A 14,694-nucleotide genomic window follows, 5' to 3' on the forward strand; every position below is an offset into this window, starting at 1 on the left:
CTGAGTGTCACTGGGTGTGGCCCAAAAACCCAAAAAGAAAAAAGAAGAGGAAATATTTTTATCATATAATATCCAGTAACAACAATATTTTAAGTCTCATACTTAGACATGTATTAACAAAATTCTGGAAGATTTGTCCAAGAAGATTGAGAAAATGATGTATTGCATCAGACATTGCAGTTATATGGGTATTTCCTACAGAGATATATTGACTATAATAAATATGACTTTTTTCTTTTGCTTTTGCTAAAACTAATTTTTTTAATTTAAACACCTAGGTTTCAAACATGATTGTGGTTGGGTTTCAGTCATATAAGATGACACCCCCCCCATCACCAGTGCAACATTCCCACCACCAATGTCCCAAATATCCCTCCTCCCTACCCTGCCCCCGCCTGTACTCTAGACAGGCTTTCAATTTCCCTCATACATTCTCATTGTCAGGATAGTTCGCAGTGTAGTTATTTCTCTAACTAACCTCATCACTCTTTGTGGTGAGGTTCATGAAGTGGGCTGTAACTTCCAGCCCTCCTCTCTTTTGTCTCTGAAAATTATTGCAAGAATGTCTTTCATTTTCTTAAAACCCATATATGAGTGGGACTACTCTGTGTCTTTCTCCCTCTGACTTATTTCACTCAGCATAATAGATTCCATGTACATCCATGTAGAGGAAAATTTCATGACATCATCTCTCCTGACGGCTGCATAATATCCCATTGAATATATGTACCACAGTTTCTTTAGCCATTCATCTGTTGAAGGGCATCTTGGTTGTTTCTAGAGTCTTGCTATGGTAAATAATGTTGCAATAAATATAGGTGTAGGGAAGGGGTCTTTGTATTGTATTTTTGTGTTCCTAGGGTATATTCCTAGGAGTGGTATAGCTGGATCATATGGGAGCTCGATTTCCAGTTTTTGGAGGAAACTCCATTAGTGGAATAGACTTGAGTAATCAGAGAATGCTCCCCGGATATACAATCACCTAATCTTTGATAAAGGAACAAGAAATCCTAAACAGAGCAAAGAAAGCCTCTTCAACAAGTGGTGTTGGCACAACTGGCTAGCCACTTGCAAAAAAAGCGAACTTAGACCCCCAGCTAACATCATGTATGAAGGTAAAATCCAAATGGATTAAAGACCTCGATATCAGTTCTGATACCATAAGGTATATAGAACAACACGTAGGTAAAACACTCCATGACATTGAGACTAAAGGCATCTTCAAGGAGGAAACTGCACTGTCCAAGCAAGTGAAAGCAGAGATTAACAGATGGGAATATATTAAGCTGAGAAGCTTCTGCACCTCAAAGGAAATAGTGCCCAGGATACAAGAGCCATCCACTGATTGGGAGAAATTATTCACCCAATACCCATCAGATAAGGGGCTAATATCCAAAATATATAGGGCACTGACAGAACTCTACAAGAAAAAAAACATCTAGTCCCATCAAAAAATGGGGAGAAGAAATGGACAGACACTTTGATAAAGAAGAAATACAAATGGTCAAAAGGCACATGAAAAATGCTCCACATCACTAATCATCAGGGAGATGCAAATCAAAACAGCTATGAGGTACCACCTCACACCACAGAGATTGGCACACATCACAAAGACTGAAAACAAGCAATGTTGGTGGGGACGTGGTGAGAAAGGAACTCTTATCCACTGCTGGTGAGAATGCCTACTAAATATGATCTTTAATTTTAGAAGAAAATCTCTGGAAATTTTAGCTTCCTGTTCTGTATTTTTTTGAGTAAAATATTTTCAAGTTGTAAATTGTGTAGATTACTTTCTATTTGGTTTGGGATCATATTATATTTATATATCACAATATATATAATAATATATAATATATATTATATTTATATATCACATTATATTTAGATCACATGACAATTCTTAATAGTAATAGCATAAATCCAGATAGTTTATTAAAGACATAGACTAAATAAATAAAAGAAGCAAAGCCATTATTAATAACTATATTTTACGTGGATTTTAGTTATTCTTCAGGAAGTAATAGACAACCAAAATTTCCCATTTGAGTAAGACATTGTTATTTATTTCTTAAAAGTTTATGTTTAAAGAAAGATTGGTTTAAAAAATTTAAATTAATTCTAATAAAATCCAGTGAAATAATAAATGATGTCTGCAGAAAATTCTCATTGGTAGAATAATTCTTATTTTCAATGCTAGTTGCTATTTTCCAAAGTTTAGTCCTTTGAGACATTTTTAATTCAGATGATTAAATTTAGCTTAGCATTCTTTTTTTTTTTTGGGGGGGGGTGTTTCGGCCAAGCCCATTGACACTCAGGAGTTAATCCTGGCTATGCGTTCAGAAATTGCTCCTGGCTTAGGGGATCATATGGGACACTGGGGATTGAACCGAGATCTGTCCAGGGTCAGTCGTGTGCAAGGCAAAAGACCTAACACTGTGCTATATAGCTCAGGCCCCAAGCTAAGCATTCTTAAAATGAGTAACATGTATCTGTTAATCAAAAAAGGTGTTTAAAATGATTGTACAATTTTGAATGAAATGTTTTTGTTTTCTCCCCTCCTACTCCACTAGTTTGAGGATTATTGTGATATTAAAAGGTATTTTAATACATATTTTAATCAATCTGTGAAATTTTAGCCTTTATCAATATATTGGATACATTTCAGTTTCCAATTTGGTCTTTATATATATTTATTTATTTATTCCGTTTCCAATGTGTAAATTAATATGAAAACAGGACAATTATTTTGGAATTGATAAAATAAATAAAAATAAAACTGAATTATTGTTTCAAAGTTCTGGGGCCAATGGGACAAGAGAAAAGCAAAAATGTATTTTCAATTGACAATTGACTCTCATTTCTAAAAAATAAGTGCAGGGTTTGATGGAATATTTTATGTGTATTGCTTTATTTGTTTCTAACATTTAAGTCCTTCCCACTAGTTGTCTGAAAAATAACTTGCATTTTCTATTTCAAATTGCCTCTGCAATGTTCCTGCAAGCTCCTTTCCTGATAAGTTCAAGAAATTTTTCAAGATAATATAATTTTGCTTGTAAGTGCACTAAAAATGTTAATTAATTTTAAATGATATAGTAAAGATATTTGCTTTCCCTCTTCCATTTACTTTTATTTATTGTGCATAATTTTCTCTAACTGTGAATTTAAATATTCTAATTTTTGATAAGGAAGTTAGCCAGAGGAGAAACTTTTCTAGAATTAATATAACTTCTCAGTAGCTTTATGTAATATTAAAACTATTGACCTTTATAAGAAAAAAGAAAGTTCTCTATCTTATGCAGAGAGTTACAAGAAAAGAAGTAGATCAAATTAAATTTCCCAAACCCTATTTATCAGATGACTCTATCTTATTGTGGTAGGTTGCAAAATAGATCGTAAAACTCATTTCTTTATGTATCCATGCTAGCAATAGCTCCTTTTCTGAAATTATGGTTTGACATCCATACTTTAAATTCAGGCTGGCTCTGTGGCTTGTTTTACTCAATACAAACATGAAGAAAGTAGAACCATAAACAATGCTTGCACATTAAGCTTTGTCTTCATTTGTTGCTTATGAAATGTTAGCACCATATAAACAAACCTTGGTTTACTTCCTGGAGGATGAAAGGGAACATATAATCCCTGAATCATAGTCTCCCAAGTCAAATTTTTCACAAACAAGCACCAGCTGGTTATAGATCAATAAGTCAACAGGCACAGGGTAGAAGACTAGAGCGTCTAAATCCAAATTGCTAATATGAAAGCTTTAAGCTTAAGGCACGACTGGAATGAAATTAATTTTGCTTTAAATTCCAACTTTTTAAGATAAAAACCTAAATAAATGCGTGAGCTCTAGTTATGGCAAACCAATTCAATTTCCTTATCTATTGCTTATGTTGAAATATCTCTTACCCTACATTATTGTAATACCCCTGTAACGTCCCAGTAACCAGCCATAAAAGGGATTCACCCCATTCAGAAAGCCTTAGTCAACTGTAATTGACTGGAAAACTCCACTTCGATTGAGGTTTGGGGTGGGACTTGTGAGGTGGCTTTTGAAAGAGGAGTTTATGGAGCTGTGGATTGCCCAACAGTTTCTACCCTGGCTACAACTTGCTCTCTGATTTCTACAGGCTTTGGCTGTATTTATCTGAAAGGTTTATCCTTTTGCCTTTTTTACCTGATCCTTGTACCTATGCCTAAATCTGACCTTACCTTGTTCACAAACCCAACTTTCTCTCCCTATCTCTACCTCTTTCCCTCTTGTGGCATAGGGGTTTGTCATAAAGACCCTGGCCTCTCAAACCTCCCTGTTTATTAAAATAGGCTTAAAGAAATATCTTGTCAGAGTCTTGCCTGTTCAGCCTCTGGCAGGTCGAAGGCACCACAGACTTTGGTACAATTCAAAATTGTGGCAACTCTAATAAAAAATAGGAAGGTTGACAAAAACAAAACAAAACAAAATTTGTACTTTACATTCTTACTAAACTCAATCTATATATTTCTTCACTGTAAATCTATTCATTTGCTGCACAAATGAAGAAGCCTAACACTCATAATAATTTTTACTGACTTTGAATATGATTAGTCATTGAAGTCTGGGTCTTTTTATTCTTGCTATACATAACTATGATATCATAATAGGAAAGACTCTATTCCATTTCTAACCCTCTATACAAAACAACAACAGTATATAATTTTATACTTTGTGTACTGCCTCAAAGGACCAACTGGACATACAAAGAGCTGAAGATCAAACAGCAACTTTTGTGTTAGGGAAAAAGGGGGCCCAAACCATGTGATGCTCAGGACTTACTGAGGTCGGTTATGGGTCAGCGCATGCAAGGCAAACGCCCTACCACTCCACTACTCTTCTGGCCCCATATTCTGGGGACATATTAAATAAAAATATAGCATGATAATAATAGCCAAAGACTATAGACAGAAAGCTTAGATGTAAGTAGTTCATGGTTGGAAACTTGCTATAAAGACCAGGGAGTACAGTTAAGACAAAAAGAAAACCACAGTGGCAATGATGGTTATAAATGGTCACTCTAGACCACAAATTATTGTTGAAAGAAGGTAAACTGTTATGCATCATATTAGCTCATATTTACTAAGTAACAATATTCAAACCACAGTATCCTAAGAGAGAAAAAAAATGTTTCTTATGAATCTGCCATAGAGGCGGGCAGGGGATCACAGGGGGTGGGTGGGACTAAAATTGGGGACATAGGTGAAAGCAATAAGTGAAAAAACTTAATGAGCAGAATTAAGATTGTTTTATTCCCCAAAAATTCAAAAGCAAGTTCTAGCTGCTGAAGATAATCAGATCAAGTTTCTGAGGAAACAGTTGCTAAAGATGCAAGATCAGGCTGCTATGTTTGGACATCATCTAACCAATAGAAGATACACTGGAGAGTAAAATAAGTGATAAACAACCAATAGGAATGCTGAGATTGATTCAAACCTCTCATGTAATTATTACCGTAGAAAGCATATTCAGAGAAAGAATACAAATACATGATAAATTAGCTCAAGTACATAATACAAATAAATAAATTGCCCAAAAGTTTGAAAAATATAGAAGGAACAAGAAAATATATAGCATGGAGATGAAAAACAAAAGCTTTGAAACAAGCATCAAGGTCTGGTTGAACTCTTTGTAGAAAATGAGACACCACTTACCATAAAATTAATATTTATACAAAAGGCCTTATAGATAAATAAAAATAAAAGTGGGCAAGCTATAAACCATGAATACAAAAAATTGGAGACCAGTCAAAGGAGAGTCAAAGACCAGAATAAAAAATTGTAGATGACTAATCATTCTTATGAAAAGAAAATTATTTGCCACAATATCAAATCATATGATAATTAGTGTGCAATTGATACGGCCAAAAGAAACATGAAGCAGCAGAAGCGATAGCACAGCGGTAGGTCGTTTACCTTGCATGCAACTGACCCAGGACTGACCTGGGTTTGATCCCCTGAGTCCTATAGGTCTCCTGAGTGATGAGCAATTACTGAGCACATAGCCAGAAATAACCCCTGAATCACCAGTGTGACCCAAAAACAAAACAAAACCAAATAAACCAACAATTTAAGGGAAGAAACTGCATTAGACAAATGTTAAACTATAGCAGAGCTAAAATTTGAACTTTTAAGAAAAAGTCCCTTCGTGACTAAAGTTCAAAATATGTTTTCTGGTCTAAAGCATACATCTCATGGTTCTTCAGCTTTGGATATTCTGCACCTCAAATGAGACTTCTGCCACTCCATCAGAGGGGGCAGGAGACTCAGGGGGCCTAGATTTTCCTCTGTAATATCAAATAAACAAAACAGAGGAGAATAAAGCTGTGGTTTGTTACATGAACCTCATCAATTATCTTCTGCCCTTAACACTACATTAGCAAGATCATACAATAATGATTTCTCCTCCAGCCCAATTGCATCATGCTACAACTTTTCTACAAAGACAGGATTCATTTTTATCCTGATAAACTATCCAGACCAGTAGAATGCAGAAGATTTACATTACCATCTTTAGATATAGGTGGACTCATCTCACATCCATTGAAATGTCAAGGAAGCTTTGTAACATGTGCTCCTGATTTAACTCTTTTTTTCCAACAAAGTAAGCAACCGGTACTGTCTCTATTCCATCCCCCTCCCTTTAGTCCATGATTTTAAAGAGTTCCTCTTTTGCTCTAACTGCTCTAAGAAATTGCTTGGATTATTTCCCCCACAGTTTTTCCACCCAGAGATTTCCATGGCCCATTCATTGAGCTGTGTCTATTCTCTGAGAGCTTTTCCTCATTACTTCCTTCTAAAACTGGGCATTCCTCCACATCACTATATACTACAGTTAGAAGTGAAGTTCCATATGCTTGTAACCATGTGCTTAAGAAAAGATATTAATAAGCAAGCAAATAAACTAAGTGAAGCTCCCTTCTGGGGCAATAGTGCTTTTAAATAACCCATGAATTTACCCAAAAAACTAACAATGAACTTGAAAATACAGTCAGTGTTTTTCAGGAATAACTAACATTATTCATATTAGGACTTTCAGTAACAGTGGTTTATTTTTACATTTACAAAGTTGTTCATGATTGTGTTTCAGCCATGCAATGTAGAACACCCTTTACTAGTATATATTTATTTTTCATGGTTAATGAAGTTAACTCAGGGCTTAGTTTGACATTATATTAAGCAACGATTTTTGCTAAAATACCAAGGCTAGTCAAATTCCAGGATAACTTGAATATGTCACTGCTATAGCATTTAAAAGTAGAAAAACTAGTTTATTGGAAGAAATGAAAGGAGAAAGTCCTGTGATATAGTAACCATTACAATAACAATTAATAATTAATAACCATTTTTGTTTGTTGTTCATTAAGTTACTCATCATGCGTACTTTAGTACCAAGCATTATTATACAACTTGGATAAAATTTGTCATAACACCTTGAATGCTAGGAAGTATGAGGTAGGTAGAAAAGAGTGCTAGAGCATAATATAAGTAAAGATGATGCTTACATTCAAAGGTTTTATAGATTTATATTCAGAAAAGTCTCTTTCTGACAGCAACACTTGACTGTCACTTTTGCTGGGATAACATCATAACCTTGATTATAATTCATCCAATTGTAAAGCTTTACTCCTTCCACTTACTGTCCAAGAAGACTCGTACACTATCATCATGATTATCAACTTAGAGAGGGGCTTAAGTATACTTTACATGATCATTCTAAGCACTTTATGTTGGCAGTTTTCCCAAACGGTCTCAATGAAATGTACTGTCACTTTGGTGAAGAGCCCAATTTCATCAGAAACTAATAATAATAAAGCTTAACTTATTTGGTCAGTAATGAGAACTAGTTTTTAGAATGTTCCACGAGTTTGACCTTCAAATATAATTTTTTAAATTTTATTTCTTTAAACAATTCTGATTTACAAACTGCTTCATAGTTAGTTATTCAGTCATACAATGAATCAGGCCAATCCCACCACCAGTGTTGACCTCCCTCCACCATGTTCCCTAAGTGCATCTCATACTACCCCCATTAACCCCTAGCCAGCCAATGTAACAGGCCCATTTTCAATTTAGATTGTTAAAATTTGGATCTCTTGAGTACAATTGTTGTTGCCTTTGGCTTGGATAATTAATTATGTCCTTTTATTTATTTATTTTTTTTGGTTTTGGGGCAAGTTTTCCCACCACCACTTGTTGAAGAGGCTTTCCTTGCTCCATTTTGCTTTCTTTTCACTTTTTCAAAAACTAATTGATTTTATGTCTTGAAAATATTGTCTGAATACTCAAGTCTATTCCAATCACCTGAAGGTCTGTCTTTATTCCAATATCATGTATTTTAATGACTATAGCTTTGTAATAGAATTTAAAGTTGGAGAAAGTGATGCCTCTCATTTTATCTTTTGTAAGGGTTGCTTTTGATATTCCTGGGAGTTAATTGTTCTAAATAAATTCAATGAGTGTTTGCTCCACTCCTTTGAAGAATAAGAATCTAACACAGAATTTTAAATACCTTGGAGTCAACTTTATTAAAGAGGTGAAGGATGTGTACAAAGACAACTGCAAAATAGTGCTTCAAGAAATAAAAGTAGACTCAAGTAAATGGAGACACATATCTTCTTCATGGATTGGGATGATTAACATCATTAATATGGCAATATTCCCCAAAGAATTGTACAGATTTAATGCAATTCTTCTAAGAATATCCATGACATTCCCAAATAAGTGGATCAAACTCTCCTGAAATTTGTTTATAAGTGTGTTTTTAATAAGTAACCAATTTTTGAGTTTTCTATTCTGACCGAACCCTCTACTCTGTGCCTTTTTATGGAAGAATTTAGTCTGTTGACATTCAAGGAAACTATTGAGCGAAAAGGCTGGTGTGCCACTATATTGTATAGGATTGTTGTTATTATAATTATTTATTTGTTTCATATATGTGACTTTTGAACAGTTCATTTAGAATAGTTTTATTTTTATATCACAACTGCCACAAGTTCTTTTTTTGTCTGAGAATGTTTTCACTCATACCTCCCATATGAATGAGAGCTCTGCTGGGTACTGAGCTTTACACTGGAAATTTCTTTCACTCGGTAATTTCAATATGTCATTCCACTCTTTTATTCCCTGCAAAGTTTTATATGGGGGATCTGATGTGTTTCTTAGGCTTTTTCTATTGTATTTAAAGTTTTTATTCTATTTTCCTGCCTTAAGAACTCATTTTTTTTGACATTTTAATTACTATATAGCTTAGTGTTTTATTAGGGTCTATTTTGATTGGAACTCTTGTTGCCTCTTAAATTTGTGAAGCTGTCTGTTTCCAGAGGGTGGAGGGGGTTCTGCTAATATCTCTCCCACCACTTGTTCTACCCCCATCTTTTTTTTCTCTTCTCCCTTCAGGTACTCCTATAATTTAGAGATTATTTATTTGGTCTATATTCATTAAGTACCTTAGATTTTATTCTATCCTTTGTCTCTCTTTTCTTTTTTGACTCCTTTTTTATTCTGGATTGTAATTTTTCTTCATGTTCATTTATAGAGTTCTCCATTTATGAAGTTCTGCTACAGATAGATAATGTTTTCTTTAGGTCTTTCAATTTCATTTGTCTGAATTTTCTCATTATCTGAAAAAGTTCTTGGAGTTGGATGAACTGCTCATTTACTGATTGCTTAATTTTGCTGGCTAATTCCCCTTTACTTCTGTTGCTAAAGCATTAAGAACTAGGGTCAGTGTTAAAACACAGCATGTAGCGCATTTGCCTTGTAAGCTGCTGACCTGGATTCAATCCCCAGCATTCCTTATGGTCCTCCAAGCCTGCCAGAAGTGATTTCTGAGTGCAGAGTCAGGAGTAACCTCTGTTGGCTGCTCAGTGTGAGCAACAACCAGAAATAAAAGCATTAAATATTGATATTAGGTTCTCATCATACACGCTCAGGCATTTCAATGGACTTGAAGATATGACTATGTTTCTACCCCTATCTGCAACTTAAATAGACCTCCATGATTTCCCCATTTTTATTTGCATTTTTTGGTTTACCATTGTGTCCTATTACATTGATTATACCAAAGATTAACTATTAACTCATATAAAATTCAGGATATATTCCAAACCATGCTTATTTGAGTATGCTAAAAAGAAAACTGTTACTTGGTTTGATCAAATGAGTTATGAGACTGTATACTGTACTGTCAGAAAGAAGAGACTACTTCCTGAAAATAGAAGGCACAAAATGTAATGATTTCACAGCTTCCACACAGTTTTGGGATGGCAAGAAAAGGGACAGCAGGATGGACAAATTGCAAGCCTATAACTTTGGATGAGGATTGATGGTGTGGTGCTGGTGGCCTGGAGAGTCTATCATGGACATTGTACTTTGGGAGTCACGTTCATTGTACTTTGGGAGTCACGTTCATTCTCTAGTAAGACCATATTTTAAAACTGAAAATACAAATCTTTTTTGACAGGTACATACCTGTTTCTGTATTATGTTTCAAAAGACAGAAAAATTGGGCCAATATTTTTTTACAAACACACATTTTAATTTGTAAAATATACATATACATTGATCATTTTTGAAATAATGATGTATATCAAATATATATTTTATTTTAAATAATTACGATATAAGCATCTAGTAGTAAACTTGCTCTAATATATACAGATATTAATTTAGAATAATGAAAACTCCAAACATATGCATTTATGTTGTTATTCAATGTTGATGCATTAAAATCTAAAAGTATTTTTAAAAGATGTTTTCAAAGTTCATTTTAATAATATTCCCATACTTTTATTTTAAATATATAAGTTATAGTTTTATATATTTTATGTTTTTATATATACTTTTATATTTTGTTCTTCAGGCACACATTTATGGTCAAACAAAACAGATATATCCATGGGCCCACAGTCTTGTTCAAGAACCATATGTTCTAGGAAATAAAACCTGGGTTGTTATGCATATCAAACTCTCTAATCATTTGACCTCATAATTTTAAATTTTATTAAAATTTTAGAAATTTCTTTACATATCCTTAGACTGTTTCTGAAACAAATTAAGATATAAAAATATTTTCCTAATATCACAATTCAAGAATTTTATTCACTTTGTGTCTTGATATTGATACGTAGATTAAAGTAATTTACTGTTAAGATATTAAATTTAAAAAAGATATTAAATAAACTTATGTTAATAATTCCCATTTAATAATATATGAAGATCAAGCTTTTCCCCTTATACCTTTATTATACTTATTTACTGATTTATAAATATATAGAAATAAAAACCTTACAACATTTTAGTGAAGGGACAATATATTAAAGTTTGTGAAAAGTTTAGCATATCCTAAGCATCATTTAGGTGTATAAGGGAGAGAGATAGCACAGTGGTAGGGTGTTTGCCTTGTACACAACCGATCCAGGACAGATGATAGTTTGAATCCAAGAATTCCATATGGTCCCCTGTGCCTGCCAGGAGTGATTTCTGAGCACAGAGCCAGGAGTAAACTTTGAGAGCCACCAGATGTGACCGAAATAACCAAAAAAAAATACGTTTCTCATAAATTAGCCATTCTAGAATACTGATTTTCTGAAACATTATGTCTACTATGCATGTATAAATCATAGTTTAACAAAAAATATGGATCATGTAACTTAAATATCTCAATACAGTTGAGGATAATTTATATACAATATTTCTCTTGTATTGGATATTTTTCTATCTATTTTATGCCTCTCATATTTTGTTCTCTTTAAATTCATCTGTGCAGATGAGCAAAAGGGCAAGAAAATTGCCATTAAAGGTCAAGAAGTTATTTGAGGAAACAATTTAAATTAATACTTATGAATTATCAGTCATTAGTGAGCTTCAATCTAGGACATTTTTGTATAGTTTTTAAGCAAGGGGACAAGGAAACAGAAATTTCTCAGTGTCTTTAAAGTCTTGCAATGTCTCAATTTGTTCAACAGTGAGTAGTTCATATAATTTTGGTGAGTTTAAATTTGGCCACTAAAATACACTTGGAAGCTATAGATTTATATATAATATATACTATATTTATTTATATATAATATACTATATTTATATATTGATAATATATTATATATAACATATATTTACAATATATTTCTATATAAACATAGATTTATCGCTATTTATAACTATATTCATAGCTCTTTGTGGTCCTCCCATCTCCATTGGTGCTGGAGTTATTGCCATATTGTCTTTTATTTTTCTTTTTATCTTTCAGATTACTGGAGATAAATCCCCCTCCCTTAATGACCAATGGGCTGGTACATGCCCCGCTGTAATAGCCAACTGACCAGGTATAAAAAGAGAAGACTGCCAAGACTGCCAGTTGGTAGGAAAGCCCAGCAAAATACAGAAGGGAAGCGTGCACCCAGCCTCAGCATAGGTAGCATCAGCCAGGTCTACTTGCTTTGCTTTCTTTCTCCCTCTTCATGAAATATAGCAGTGTCACCTTAGAACTATTGGCTTTTTTCTTTTTCTTCTTCTTTTTCTTCTTTCTTCTTTCTTTCTTTCTGCTTTCTTTCTTTTCTTTCTTTCTTTCTTTCTTTCTTTCTTTCTTTCTTTCTTTCTTTCTTTCTTTCTTTCTTTCTTTCTTCTTTCTTTCTTTCTTTCTTTCTTTCTTTCTTCTTTCTTTCTTTCTTTCTTTCTTTCTTTCTTTCTTTCTTTCTTTCTTTCTTTTCTTTCTTTCTTTCTTTCTTTTTTCTTTCTTTCTTTCTTCTTTCTTTCTTTCTTTCTTTCTTTCTTTCTTTCTTTTTCTTTTTTTCTTTCTTTCTTTCTTGCTTTCTTTCTTTCTTCTTTCTTTCTTTTTTCTTTCTTCTTTCTTTCTTTCTGTCTTTCTTTCTTTCTTTCTTTCTGTCTTTCTGTCTTTCTTTCTTTCCATCATCTATCCATCAATCTATCATTCATCTATCATCTATCCATATATCCATCCCTCTATCTATCTATCTATCTATCTATCTATCTATCTATCTATCTATCTATCTATCTATCTATCTATCTATCTGAAACCACCCTGGAAAAATTTCAGGCAATGCATTGCTTTAAAAGGCAATATTGTCACTTCTCTTTTTTCTTATCCCTTTCTCTTTTGACTACATTTGCTATGTTTCAGTTCCCTACAAACATATTTGTTGCATTGTAAATAACAGTGATTCAATTAAATAATTTACTTATAAGATTAAAAATGGTAAGTTAAAATTTTAGATGTCGCTTTCCTTCCTTCCTTCCCTTTTTTCTTTCCTTGCCTTTTTTCTTTCTCTCCTTCCTTTCTCCCCATCCCCCCCACAAAAAGAAATAAAAAATTTTAGATGTCAAATATCTGGAATACTTTAGAAGGTCTGGAAAGCATAAATATATACCATCTTAATAACATATATAAAGAACACTTTCTTGTTTAACTGTAACAAGATAAAATTAAAGTAAAATATGAATTAATAATACTAACTCTTATCAACATATATGCAGCAAAAGTTGGGACAGCAAAGTAGGTGAGGCTTTTGTTCACAAACCTAGAGAAAAACACTGACAAAAGTTATAGAAGTTTTCAACATACTACTCTCACCAATGAATAGATCCAATAGGAAAACCATCAGTAAAGACATAAGAGTCCTAAATAGAAAACTAGAAGCTGGAACTAATGGACTTATAAGAGGACTTCTGTACTCAAAAAAGCTGAATACACATTCTTCTCTAGTGCAGACAGAACATTTTCTAGGACAGAACACATTTTAGGACAGAAGTCTAACTTAAAAAATCTTACAAGCATAAGCATCATAAAGCATACTATCCGAGAACAATGCCACAGAGAGACTGATTTAAAAACAAAAATATTCAAATGTCTAGTACCTAGAGAAAGAAAAAGCTGCTTGATAACAGCTTGAGCAAAAAAGAATTAAGAAAAATAAAGAGATTTCTTGAGACTAATGATGAAGAAACAAATTACCAAAATCTAGCAGACATAGCTAAAACAGTAATTAGGGGAAAACATATAGTGATACAAATGTATATAAAGGACAGAACCAAAAAATAAAATCAACAATGTAAAGGAACATTTAAATACCTGGAAAACCTAAAATATGAGAACCCAAACACAAGCAGAAAAAGTAAAATAAAAGCAAGAGCAGAAATCAATGATATAGAAACCAACAGAACAATACAAAAAATAAATGAAAGCAGGACCTGGTTCTTATGAAAGAATAAAGAAGACAGACAAACCATCAGCAAGACTAAGAAGAAAAAATAAGAGAAATTGTGCAAACAAATTAGATCAGAATTTAAAGGGAATAAATTACAACTGAATTAAATCCAGAACTCCAAGATATCATGAGAGTATTATGAACATATTTATTCTGTTTAAAGCCAGAGAACCTAGAAGTAGACAAATTTCTGGTAACATGTACTTTCTGAAAAGTGAGTGAGGAGAAAGAAGATAGCCTAAATAGACCAATCACAAGCAAGGAATTAAATCAATAATTAAAAATTCTTCCACTGAATAAAAGTCCAGGACTATATGATTACCAGTGAATTTTATTAAATTTTTAGAGATGAATTTCTACCTATGATCCATAAACTCTTCCAAAATATCAACAAGACAGGAAACTACCCTAATATCTTTTAAAAAGCTAACATTATGCT

This window comes from Suncus etruscus, chromosome 10 (genome assembly GCF_024139225.1).
Source record: "Suncus etruscus isolate mSunEtr1 chromosome 10, mSunEtr1.pri.cur, whole genome shotgun sequence".
NCBI classification, from domain to species: domain Eukaryota; kingdom Metazoa; phylum Chordata; class Mammalia; order Eulipotyphla; family Soricidae; genus Suncus; species Suncus etruscus.